Source organism: Molothrus ater, chromosome Z (assembly GCF_012460135.2).
Source record: "Molothrus ater isolate BHLD 08-10-18 breed brown headed cowbird chromosome Z, BPBGC_Mater_1.1, whole genome shotgun sequence".
Classification (NCBI taxonomy): Eukaryota; Metazoa; Chordata; class Aves; order Passeriformes; family Icteridae; genus Molothrus; species Molothrus ater.
This window is the reverse complement of record NC_050511.2, coordinates 43771866-43785922: the sequence shown is the minus strand read 5'-3', so window position 1 is coordinate 43785922 and position 14057 is coordinate 43771866. Positions and strand designations below refer to the sequence as shown.

At 42.9% G+C, this 14057-nt stretch overlaps 1 protein-coding gene across 1 annotated transcript in view; it reads right to left on the bottom strand.

Annotated features, from left to right (window-relative positions):
- LPL (lipoprotein lipase) overlaps positions 1–14057 on the bottom strand; it is a 45887-nt gene that overhangs the window by 19637 nt on the left and 12193 nt on the right. The window contains exon 2 of the mRNA XM_036403519.2: positions 10837–10951. The gene's annotated coding sequence lies outside the window, so the exon portion shown is untranslated. The remainder of the gene's footprint in view (positions 1–10836; positions 10952–14057) is intronic.

Genomic DNA, 14057 nt, shown 5'->3' with positions numbered 1-14057 from the left:
AGGCTCTGTCTGTAACACAGAGCCTGATTTATAGTGTTCATGGACTCCAAAGTGGGTAGAAGGTACGATAGTGAGAACTGAAATACATTGCTTCTAATAAGGACTGGGGAAAGCCTGGACAGTGAAGAGAGAAGTTGCATAATTAGATTGGTACTTGCACCCACAGACCATGCAGAAGGTTAAAGCAGAAACAAGCCCAGAAGTGTCTCCAACACAACGTGGGCAGCATTGCGATGCAGCTGTGCTAAACCCCCAGGAAACTCACTGGCCTCACACAGCAACAAACAAGGAGAGAACAACCAGAAAATTTCATTTCCACAACAAGGCTCCAAAGACAGCTTGAAGCACAAGGAGAAGGGAAGGGGGCTGACACAATGTGACACTTTGAATGTTTTTGTACCGCTTTAACATAAAAGATTTTATAACTGAGGGTGAGAAATCTTCCAACAAAAGTATCTGCTTAGAAACAAGCAGAAAACCTTCTGATCTCCTTCTGACTAAGAAATACAAGTAAGAAGACTTTTCTTTTTTTTTCTTTCAGTAAATATTTGAATTTTTTCTTTCCCCACCCAGAAGAAAAATAGTGAAAATAAAGCCAAAACCTCAGCATAAACTTCCAGATTATTTCTGTACTAATAAGTTCAAAGAAACAAACAAAAAATGATCCTTTTCTCCTCTTTCTATTTTGTTCAAAGATATCAGTGAAATGTGTTTTTTCTGAAAATCAGCCATTTTCAACGAAACTCCAGTTTGAGAATAAAAAAATTCCTCTTCCCTTCTTGTTTCAATAGCCACTAACTGGGCTACAGTTACTTTACATGCAGCAAGTCCTCTTATCCTGAGCCTCTTTGCTTCAAGTAAGGAGCAACACATCGAGACACCCAGGTGCCTGAGGGTGACTATTGAGCCTGTCCCACCTGCACTCATCAGCAGGCCCTTTTTGTGGCTCAGTATTGGCCCGCTTTTCCACACTGGCAGTGAGCGAGGACCACTGGTACCTTTCAGAAGGGGAGGGACAGCCCAGTGACAGGCAGGAGTGCAGGCAGGTGAGAGCTACAGCTGCACCAAAGCCTATGTGTGGTGGTTATCCTGAATCTCCCTAAATGGGCAGATGGGAAAGGTGGCAGCAGGAACAACCTGGGTGTCTGCTTAGGAACATAATATGTGTGCCTTCACTAGCACCTGTCAGTACATGGAAGAGCCCAGCTGAGGGCATGGAAATACAGGGAGCTATGCAGCAGCTGCAGCTCTGACTGAGTAGACAGGACACCTGTTCCTCCTGATAACTTTTCTGTTCTGCAGAGAGGTTCTTCCAGTCTTTGGTGTCATAGGAAACAAGAGGAGGCTTGTATAAAACAGTCTTTAGCTGTTATGTCTTGCCATATTTGTCCATTCTATTGCTGTGATATCACTTGTATTCTGTTCCCAGGTTGTCTTATCTTACAGACAAGGTCCTCTTACTGATTAGCACAAGGATTCATTCCTCTTCATCCCACTCCAGTGCACTATGAAAGCTACTAATTCCTTAACAAAAAAAATAGAGATATGGAAGCATGCCTTGCTCTGGTAGTGAATTGTGGATCTGGTTGTGGAGCAACCTTGTGCTGTGATTTTCTCAACTGCTCTTTAATTAATTATCATACTAATTGCAGTGCCTGCCAAAGTCAGCTAGCTGTCTTGCCAGACACATCTTTCAAAATGCAATGCCAAGGGAGAGACATTCCAGCACCCTGTTTGGGGTGGTGTGTAGGGGAGTGTAGTCCAAGTACCCCATTCATTGGCCATGGGGCTGGTGTTCTGACCAGCTGTGTTCTCTCCTCGCTGTTCCTCACGTGGCTCCCAAGTCCCGCCTGCAGTAGGTTAAAGATGACGTGGTCTGAAACTTTTGTGAGGTTACGAAAATGTGCAAGGGCATGGGAGAGAAGGAGAGAGAGAAGAGATTTTGCCTGGCTAAAAGTGCTCAGAACTAGCAGTGCTCAGGCGTCTGTAAGGGCAAGTTCCTGCATTTTGCCAGCAATGTGCCTAGTGGAGAGACTTCAGCATCCCCTCTTCTCTCATGTTCTTCTCCTGCAATTTGCTACGTCTATATCTCTAACCCTGGGAAGAGAGCCTTCTCACTCAGGTCCCAGCCTGGCAGTCTGTGCTCCTGCTTGCCAAGGGGACAGTGAGTAGGATTAGAGAGCAATGCAAAGCAACACCACCGTGGGAAAATGAATCTGTCATTTCCGTCGCAAGGAATGTATCAGGGAAGAGAATCCACTTCTCTGGCCTCTGGGCTATCTAAGGAGGGAGAGAATAATTGCAGGCTCTCTGCTCTTCCTTTATTTCACTCTACAAGGGTGACAGATGGTGTGTGGTGCAGCCAAGGCTGGATTCCAACTTGTATCTCCTTTAGTAGCTTGCAACTTACTGAGAACAGATTCATCCTTGGGCTGACATTTCCATCTCATCCCAAAGGGGATTTGTTTTAATTTTCATTTAAAGTTTCAGCTGACTTAGCATTGCTTCTCTGGAATTTTGCAAGTGGTAAGTAAAAACACCCCCTTGGCCCAACACTCCTGCTTGTGGACATCCAAGCCCAGTGTTCATGGAGTGAGGGGTGCTCCCCAAAGGATAGTTCAGCCTGCCTGCAGTCAAAGCACACTCGTGCAGTGCCTCCAGGAGCTACAGAGAAATCCTGCAGTGATTTTGTGTCTTTGCCTTTATAAGTATCAATTTTGCTTCTCATGGAGATTTAAAAGATTTCAAGCAAAGCCTGAGCTCAGTTAGCAATTTGCCTTCAAACTATGACCAGAAAACAGGCTGAGTTTATTTACACGCAGTAAAATTTCCCTGTCTGATCTATTCTATTTGCCATAAGTAAGCAAATGAGAAATAGTATTTATTTCCCCCTACTTCTTTCATTGCATTACTTCACTATCTTGACAAGTAGGCTAACATTTTCAGGAACACATGTAGCTGTGGTCACTGCCCCAGAGATACTCCTGCCAAAACTAAGACATGGCAACAAAAAGGAGACAGGAAGAAGAGGAGAAGGGGAGAGGAAGGACAAGGGCCACAGCAATAAGATCTCACTATTCATCCATCAACTCCAAATACAATGCAAACTATGGGAGAAACTTGCAAAATGGCAAACCCTGGTCATGGAAGTCTTCAGATCCCACAGACAGGATTCTCCAGACTGGAAAACCACATTTTTCCTAGAGACCTTTTTTTTAGAGACAATTTGTGAGGGAAGTGGGAAGTACATCAACTTGGCCTTCAGGGCACCAAATGATGCCATGATTGTCATCTACAGCCACAAACCTGGCAAAGCTTTTTTCAGTTTTTAAAGTTGCAAAGCACTCAGTTTGTCACATTTACTGCGTAAGTCACGTGCCTGTCATTGAAGATATTGCCACATAACATACTACAGAAAAGGCATGTTTCCAGCTCCTGCTGGAGTCCAGGGGCACCAGCTCTGCATACCAAGGGCAGCCTTGGAAGCAGGAAGTACAGTCAGTCCGCTTCAGGGTCCTCTCCACCAGCCAGAGCAGACACAGAGCAGATGGAAACTTGGCTGATTTGATGGTCTCTGACACCACCTTCCTCCTGACTCACTGCAGCTGTGCCTCAGCACTCCCGTGGGATCCTAGCAGGCAGCAGAGGGGATCTGGGTGAGAGTAAGCCACCCTCTGCAGCCCATAAGGCCATGTGTAAGCATTTTACAGGAGAGTGAGAAGCTGAGGCACCAAAGATTGAAAAGGCTTGCGCCAAGGCTGTGTACAAAGTGAGATGTGTAAAGAAACCCAAAGCACAGGCTGACATCAGCAGGGCAGGCCCTCCACTTATGTCCTTCCTAAGGGATGTAAAACCAGGGAAAAAAAAACAATGGAAAAGAAGGAAAAGTATTTTCTGCCTCCATCTCCTCTGGAAGTCACAGATATCAGACTCCACCACTACCTTAATCTCCTCCACACTCCCATCTCCCAGAGAGTCTTGGGTAATTTTTGTTTTCATGTATAGTGGAGAAAAAGTAGTCATGTGTGTTTATACACAAGTCTGCAGTTGTGCAGATGGTGGGACATCAAACAAAAATGGTTATTCTTATACACCTTCCTGTTTTCCTACTATGGCAGCCACCTGACAAAATGTCCCTGTGTTTAAAGTTATAAAGAGGCCATTCAAGGGATCACTAAAAGGCCTAGAAATCTCCAAGGATCAGACTCCAGGCATGAATTAGGTAATGGTCACATTAGCAGAGCTGTTTTTCCAAGGCAGCTGATAACATTGTAACTACCAAGCTGTGACATAAATTTGCCCCAGGAAACAAGCAAAATAGCTCTGTGGGTTGTTTCAAATTACTTATCCTGAGGGAATTTTAAGAATTCCTGTTAAATAATAAGGGACATGTGAACTTGATTTTCGATCTGTCTGATTCCATGAGAAGTCTGGGAATGCAGCTCTTTTAATTTATTGGTTCCTTTGTTATTGTTATTATGTCTTCCTCTGATTTTACAGTGTTAGGATTTTAAGTTGTTCGCATCCTTAGGTATTATTTTATATTGGTGTAAGAACTGAGGCTTCCAGTCCATTGCACGCAGGAACACGAAATACATTTTTCAACCTAAGGCAAACAAAAAGAATTTTTTTTACCTAAAACTCATGGGTAAATAAAATCACATGAAGTGCCCAGTGAATACAGTGAGGGGACTCAGACAAATGAGGTGGGTTTTCACAACAAAGCAGTGAAAACTCACTTTGGCTCAGTAGGAAGGTCCCAGGAATGTGTCTGCTTTGCTGTTGGAAGTGGACCCTCTCACGAACCACTCACCAGTCATCCCAGACCAAAGCTGAGCTTTGGCAGGGCACACCCAACAGAGGCTGGGTGCTGCCTCAGCCAACACAGCCACGGTGCACCAAGGCCTGTGTGCAGGAGCTAGGCTTTTCCTCTCCAGTGAAAAGAAATTATTAACTCTCCACTGCTGATTTATATATTCCTCCAAGCACTTTCCTGAGGCTTTCCTGAGGCCACTTTGATGCAAACCTGACAAAATTTTCTTTTGAACAAAATTTCCCATATACTGCCAAACAGCCTCAGCCTTCTTGGTGCTCAGTCTTACTGCTCCTGTTGGATGCCTTAACTTGCCTCCAGTCCAGGACCAAACAAGCACTGTCCTATCCAGGAGCTGTAACACAGATTTTTATGCAAAAGGCACATTTTATCTCTTCCACATGCTCACATTGCTCCTAACAGAGGTGGCTTTTCCCAAGGAAATCTGCATTTACCAGTCAGTCTGGTTGATGCTTGAAGGCCAAAATGAGGACTCTCTTCCATAGCAGTCTTGACTTAGATGTGATCCTGAGTTCAGCTCTTGGAAATGTCACTAAACGTACACTAAGTGCTGCTGCAGAAAACGTGATGAGAGGCTGGGAATGGGATGACACTGCCCCTTCCCACTGGAGAGGCTGGCTGTGCATGGACCCAGCCCATGCATGCCTTGTGGTGATCCACCCCGAGGAGAAGCAGAGGCGCATGCGACTGTAGGCATATCCTGTGGGTTTCTAGAAGTCCTATGGTTGAAGTACGGGGTTGAACTGACAGGCCTGAGGAGAAACTGCAGAAACTACAAATAGCAGAAAGAATGAATACTACTGAATCTAGCTTGAAAACTGCTAGGCTTTCTTTGTTTTGTTTCAAAAGGACAAATGCTAGGGTATTTTTTATTTGCCTTCCGGTCTTTAAGGTTTAACATTCTCAGCATCAAACCCTCCTTTGTGGCCATGAAGGCTAAATATTTACTCATCTGTAATGCAAGCTCTGAGTCATAAGCAATTGCGAGACTGGAAGGAGAGTCTTACATAAACTACCTGCTTCTATAAAATGTGCCTTCATTCCTGAAAGATTCAACCCCTTTTAGGACTAGTGAACAGTTCATAAGCTGCCAATTATTTTCTCCTGTTTGCTAATGTCCCTCTTTTATCATTTATTTATGTTGATGAACAAATTAGTGGAAAGCCACTCTTTGACTTCTTCAGTAGTTCATATCTGAGTATTGTGGTTTGTCATCTCAGTCAAGCAGGGTTGGATTTTTTAAAATTGTTGTATTTATGCCTGTATTTCTTTTCCTTAACCGTCTTGAGAGAAAAGAAAAAGAAAAAGAAAAAAGGAAAAAAAAAAAGCCTGAAAGGACCTTCCATTAGTGAACATGGTAAAACCAGTTCCTGTATAAAGTTTTCCGTTCACAAGGGAGATCTTAAAAAATTCTTTCCTTGTGTTTTAGGGGCATTACAGGACTTTGATTAGACAGAAAAACTACCCTGTGAGTTGCTTTGTAAGCAATTGAAGAGGACAGTCCTCCACTGTTCGGTTCTGGGCTGTCACCTTTATTCCTTCCCAAGATAAAGAAGAGACAGACAACAGAGCAAACAAAGCTAATGGATTAAGGCAAATTTGGGGCTGATTAGGCATGGTAAAGGAAGGACTCAGTGCTCCATGGATAATTCCCAATGAAACAGCTGCAGGCTTCTCTTTTGAGGCAGGAGTAGAGCTCAGCAAAGTATTTTCAGCCTAAATAGTTCCTGGCTTTGAAAAGTTTGGCTATGACTCAATCACAGTATTTTGCACTTTTGGGTTGAATTAACTAAATTGCTCAAGATTAAAAAGTAATTCCATCCAACCTTTTTGTTTTGACACTTTTAAAGCAAAACAGACCTTTTAAAAATTTTCTGGTTTATAATCTTCCTTTAAAATTGCTTTTAAAGAGTAAAAATGGAAATGATCACCCAATCCTTGAAATGAAATTTGAATAGAGAATTTTTTTTCTTTATTTTATTTTATTTTATTTTGTCATTTTATTTATCACTGGTGGTTTTAAGAAGTATTTGTGTTTGGTATTAGGCAGGAATGTCAATTTTTTTTCCCTTTCCAATTGTCATTTTTCTGAAGGAAAAGAAATGGTAGCATTTTTAAATATTTTTTAATCAAAATTGAAACATATATCCCCACAAAGTAATTTCCACAATTTTATAATATCAGCATAAATTTCAAAATTCTGGAAACCAAATCTGAAAATGCCAATACATGAAAAATATAAATGATAACTTATAATTTGGCATCTGTGTAATTGTTGAATTTACTCTCTATTTTCTTCTGGAATAACACACTAAATACCATTTAAGTCAGCTCTAATTAGCTACTAGTAACTTTGCAATTCGTGGCAAAGACGGTTTCCTTACAGTGAAACAAGACCTTTTGCTATATGGCTTTTTTCCTGACCAGATTGCCCTCCTTCTACAATGACAGCTTTACATGTGTGTCTTTACAAAGTCTGGTATCTCCTTGAAGAGGAATTACTGATTATCCCAATAGAGTTTGCAAGGGAGCAGGCTCACTCCTCCCAGCCCAGCCTGTGGGTAGTTTTGGTACTGTTGAAGCACAGGGCTGGGAGCATGGATGGACTCAAACAGGGAACAGTATTAGTTTCCTACTGGGGGCCTGCTGAAATATGTCAGTGCGTGTATCTGTGCCTGATGACTCTTTCTGCTGTTCTTGCTGATGCTCAGTGAGAAATGCCCTTCCCCAGTTGTTTTTTTTTTATCATGGCTGGATGCAGGCCAAGAGAACAAGACTTACAGCAATGATATATTTCCTCACTACCTGCATCCACAATGCATCCACAGCATGCATTGTGGAAGCTAATTTTCCAAAATCTCTGCAGGCTAGGTTGCCCCAGGAACAGGAAGAAGGAAACAGTCTGGAGAAGAGACTCTTGCATCCTGGAACTGCAAGTGAAGTTTATAAGGACAATTCCCTCAGAGATTATGGCCTCCAGGATCACATGAAGTGTGTAAAAAGCTGATGAATCCAGCGTGTCTAGAGGCATATATTCCCTTGTGTCAGCCAGCTAACTAGTGTTAATCAAGTAGAGGGATGTATCTGCCAGACTTCCCCATAGCACCTATTCTGGAGTCAAAATTTTGGACTGTACAGAGGCTGGTATAGCCTGGTCCATCCATCAGCCCCTGGTGTTTACAGCACTCCTGTAACATCCAATCCAAAATTCAAAGTCCCGAGGTGCATACGCCAACCCTTGTGAAACGTGCCATGAAAAAGAGATTCTGAAGTTCCAGTAACTCTAGCCCCTCAAAAGATTCATGAGATGGATGCCACTTTCTATGGCAAATAATCCTTACAACATCTGTGTACCAACCACAAAAGCAATTCACTAGCTTTGTATGTAATGGCTGCACAAGCTGGAAAGATGTCTCATCTTTTAAAACACTCCAGATATGTGGTCAAACCAGGGGACATGAAAAAAGATTTGTTTCTTGCTAAATTTAAAAATCCTGCTGAGAATAAAAATATATACATTGTAAATTCAGTTTTTGAGTTCTTCCTCATGTGACAGCCTTTTTTAATCTGTTCTCATAGAGGTCTGTATTGCAGGAATACATCCCTTTTTAATCTTTTCTTGTGCCGACCACTTTTTTCCTGCCTCACTCTCACTTAAGAACATCCTTCTCTTTCAACACAGTAAAGCCAAACTTGTGCTTAAGGGTCTTTGCACTTGGGTAAACCATCTCAGTACATAACTGCATAACAACCCAAGAGGAGAATCAGGCCTTTTCCCCTCTAGCCTCGAACTTGCTTAAACTCCAGCCTGATGTTTTGTTCCAAGACCTTACACCATCCTTTCTCTATCTACACCCACATTCACTGACAAATCAACCTCTTCCCCAAGGATAGAGAAGGGCTATCTTAGTCCCTTGGGAGTCCAGTCATGAGCTTTTTAAAAGTTAGAGGCCTTTCCTGCATGACACAATACCCTGGAGAGAGTACACAGTTGGAATTGCATGAACTGTGCTTGCACTGTAGCCAGCCTTGCCAAGTGATTGCTAAATGTAACTCAACATCCACCGCAGATGATTATCTACATCCTGCAAACACCATCTCTCCGTGGTGAACCTGCGAACTGGTGCTGCTTTGGAGACAAGTATTTGAGGCAAGGCTGATGGAGACACACAGACTGAAAACACTCCATTGTAAAACTACTCCTTGAATACAGCTGCAGCATGTCCTCGCCACCTTCTGAGACTTCTCATTAATTTCTTGGGTCAGGGCATTTTGATTGTCTCCAGTGTTTGTATCTGTTTCCACATGGGCTTATGGGCACAACTCACTTGGTTATCAGATACCTTCCCTGTGAAAGAAACCTCATCATGTGTTTCATGTGTTTTCACAGTGCTTCATGCCCTTACGCAGAATGTCCTGATCCAGTGCAGACTTACTACAGCAAAGCATTTCTGTGTATCCTGACTGGAAACACATCAACCTTGTAAGACTTTGGTTGACTAAAGACCACCCAGTGAAGTCTGCTAAGACTTAAGCAGAAAACCTGTCTGAGTATCATGTCTTGCATGTTTTTATCCCTCTTCCCCCACAGAGGGCCAGTACTCACCACTTTAAGCCCCTCCAAGCCCCAAAATGCCATGGCAAGCAGCCAGCACTGCAGCCCTTCCCATTCACATGGTCAGCCCTGCAAACCCCGAGAGAGTCAACTGGAACAACGCTCTGGGAGAAAGATGACTCTGCTGCTATCCCTCCACCTACCAAGCCCCTACCACCAACTTTTGGCAGTTGCCTTCTAAATTTTTCCCTTGCTTCTTGTCCCTCAGGAATATAACTCAACCCCCAGAAAGTCAAACACAAGCTCTAATTCAGCGAGAAGAAAGTTCCAGTTGTTTTTCTTAGATTACACACAGGATTTGATGAACTGGAAAACAAAGCAATTTTAGGGCCTCATCCAAATCAGAGAGTTCTCCCACTTCTATGTGAAATTGGGTGTCAAGACACAGATCTCATACTGAGAGACGAGAGGTTTCACAGTTTCTTAGGGGAACCCTTGACACATTTATTTCTAAGCTGGGCACCTAAATCCATCAGCTATTATGGATGAACTCTACATCACTAGACAGTATCAAAAGCAAACAGGCCATTAAGGAAGGAACTGTCTGCAGGAAAAGCATGGAAGCTCCTGTATATTCCAGTCTGGGTGTTCCAACATGAGTGTTAAAAGGACATACATCTCTGGAAAATCTGTTACTGATTTTCCATACCCTCGACAAGGAGCTCAAGAGCATTTCTGTTATACCAGGTGAGAGCAGTGGTAATACAGAGAAATTAAAAAATAGTTTGCAGCCCCAATACATACATCATTAGCTACAAAAGATAAAGGAGGAACCTTCTTGGCAGCTACTGACAAGACAGCAAGTTAAAGGCAAAGGGGTGCAGGCATTCCCATAAGTCTGTATCATAAGCAATGAAATGTGAAATGTGAAAGAAGAAACAAAGATCTTCAGACAGAAGATCATCATTGTGCTACAGAAGTATCCAGACTGTTGTGAAAATTCAGGAAAGAACAGCATGAATTGGTTAATTTTGCAATAGGACATAAACTCCCACCATTCATCCCTAGTGTACAGTTAGGACAAAGCCATTATTACAAAAATTATGAAACATATTGCTAGTCCTGATCTATTTTAAATTTTTTTCATTATTACTTAAATTAAATGCAAGCTAAGAAGTTCAGAAATATTTCTTAATATGTTTTTCCCTCAGGAAGGTCATTAGCTGCAGGAGAATGTATTCCAATGGGGTTGATCAGTACCTAACACACACAGTATTAGAACAATTTACCATTTTACATCCTGTAGTTCTCTTTCAGCCATCAGGCTCTCACTATAACCAAATTGAGCCTAGACAACTTACTATACTGTGGATAGAAAAAAGTTTAAATTTTAAAACTACTTGAAGAAAGCAATCCCTATCCTAAAGCAAGCAATCCCAAATCCTACCTTCAGTTCAGGTATCATGTTCAATATTGAGATTATAAAATTCTCTGGAGTAACTCTGTCTCATATCTTTTCTCAGAGGCATCCCCTGTAGGCCTTGGTTATGGGCATTTCAGACCTGCAGGAAGAACAGATGTGGCTTTTCAGTGAATACTGGGTGTTATTTTTGTGGTGAGCTGTTGAGGAATTTGTGGCCCTCAGGAACCGAAATACATTTGTACAGTCCTAAAGAGGTGCTGAAAGACTATATGACATGACCCTGGAAGGAGACAGGATAGCATAGGGCAAATCTTAATTTCAAACTTAATCTGAAAGACCTCGCTAAAACCACTGACACAACACACATGCTGAGACATAATGTTCCTTATGGACAAAAGATCTTGTACCACCTTCTCCCACTCTGGGGCCACAAACAATATCAAAAGAGGTGAAACACTTTGCTATGCCTCAGTTTCCTCCCTTGGGTCTTTCATCTGCCAAACTCTGTGGGAGTCACATTGAGATCCACAGCACTACACAGCTGAGGTTCTTGGCCAATTGGTATTTCTAGGAGAAGAGTAATCACAGGCATATTCAATGTGCATTGTTGCACTGCTGTGAAAACACACAGTTCCTTGCCAAACACAGCCATGGCAACCCCTTACCAATAGCTAACATGGCCGTAGAAGGACTTACTCCTGAACTGGAGGAGAAAACCCTTGAAAACCAGTTCAAAGAAACTCCATTGCTCATGTCATGATTTGATAAGAGGTTGGGTCCCTGGTTTTGTGCTCAAGAAAACTAGACCTCATGGACATTGAAAAGCTCTTTCACTATGTGTCTAGCATGTGAAAATAGTAGAAAGAGGACCCTGGTCTCAGATAGCACCTCCAAGTTCCAGCATGGCATAACCAGCAGCATCTGGCACAACTCGGGTCAGTGCCAGTGCGTGGTAACAGGCTATAAATGGAAGAAAAGATTTCTGGAATTCATTGACTAGAGGTACAAAAAAACCCCAAGGCCCTTCCCTGTGGTATATCCTGACCAGTGTCTTCTTTCTTCTAATGAAGAAATCCCCATTGGCTGCAAATGCAATAGTCACACATTCTTTCAGGGACACACACAATGTTAGAACAATTTGTCATTTTATATCCTTTTCTGCTGCTGGGTGGGTTTTTTTTTACCTTTCAGGACTCAAGAGAGGTCCTAAGGAGCTGTGTATCCTTAAGGCAAGCAGCAGAACAGGCTCCCAGCCAAGTCTGAGGAGGAGATATCATATGTTTTGCGCTACTGCTGCTGCTGCCTCAGAAGGACTCTCTTAATCAAAGGAATAGGCCTGTCCACAGCAGACTGACCAGTGAGATTTGCAGCCTAGACCATTATGGCCACAGATGGAGGAGCTGGGTTCCCTAACTGCTGACAAAAAAAATGGGCATGACATAGAATATGGAAATGATGAGCCATGGGGGCTAATTTCCTCATAAGTCCTCCAGTGTCAGAGGGCAATATGCAAGAAAAGAAAATAATATATATCAAATATCTAGCTACCAAAGCTGTACCCTGCAGTCAATAGTCTGTGAATACTGTGGGCCCACAGGTGCCACACCAGATCTACCTGTTTTGAGAGGAGAGTTTGGACACCCTAGGAACATCTAAAATGTTGCTGGGTACATGTGTTTAGGAATCTGAATCACCCTCAAATTTTCTTTGAGAGTCTGCAACCAAAAATGGTAAAGTGACTATGTAAGAAGACAGTCTGAATCCACTCAGGAGAACATCCCACAGCTTGTCATACATCACTTTCTGAGAAGAATAGACTCCAGTGCTTTGCCACAATTTAAAAATAATCACGAAAATGTAATGTAAGTAGGCTCCCTAGAAATTATATACAATGGATTCAAAAATCTTTTTAATTCAAAGTGAATATCACATGATGCTAATTATATTCATCACTCAGGAATCTTCATTCTGGAACAAAGGAATATTTGATAGGGTACTTAATAATGGTCATCTGATACGGAAATGTATTCTGCATGCCTTGCTCTTGCTGCACAGCTGATGTTCAGAGGCCAAAATCATCACCTCTAGTCAGCAATTTGAGGCAAGAGGTAGAACATATAACCTTTCAGGTATGGATGAAGAGAAAAAGGTCCTAAAGTCACTGTCTGCGTCCTCAGAAGCTCCTGATGGGGTGTTTCCCACACGGCTTAGGTTCCTATGCCAGATAAGCCACACTCCTCCATCAAGACCAAGAGTGGCATTCTCACTGGGATAGATCAAGTATCCCAGTGTCACAGGAGAGACTACATAAGACCTGGTCCATTAGAGCTATTTGAACTCCTGAAAGAGCAGACATGCACCCCAACAAGCCATTCCTAATCAGAAAATAGGGACAGCATGTAGTAGGAGAAGATCACTGTAGAGCCAGGAATGGCCTGTTTGCCTTTGCCATGGGCAGATTGAACAATATGCAATCAACATTCCATATTTGCCCAACATTCCATATTTGTGTCAGATTCCATGCATAGTTCAGAAAATAGTGGTCTACCTGCTGCGCAAACAAAGGCAGAGTCATCCTGGGTACTGGAGCTAGAGCACTGGCATATGGTGCTGTGCAGTGCTCCAGAGCCAAGCTGCTCAACATTTCTGTGCACTGTCCTCTGGCAGCAGGTGAACCACGCAGCCTCCCCGCAGCGTGCTCAGAGCATAACACATGAGCAGGTGCAATGTGCACATCCCAACCTGCCATGTGATGACACAGAAATGGTTGGATAAAGGTTGTTCCCAGACCTCCACTTCCCTGAGCCAGCACGAACAGCAAGATGGTTAGCCCCTTGCTTGAGACATGTGTCCTGGGTGATCTTGGGCATGTCACACGTGTCCTATCCATTTCAGTAGTCCTCTCATGAACAGAACAAGGATATGTCTTCTGCTCATAAATCTAATTGGTGGTGCTGAGCATGCTGAGTCCTCAAGGAGATTCCTTGCCCACAAAGAGACAAGAGACACTGAAGTTTACCCTGGAGTCATGTATGTGTCTGTGTAATTTTTTTCTGGATGCAAGACAACATTGAAAGCAGTTTGCATTTAGACTTCCAATTGCCTTTGTGCTGCTTGCCTTTCTCCTCATACACCACCCCTCTCCCAGGAGCCTGTAGGGAGTCATCTCCTGTGATGACACCACAGCCATTCCCAGCCTGCCAAGCTGTCTTTCCTGGAGTGCTGATTCTCAGCAAACCTGCATT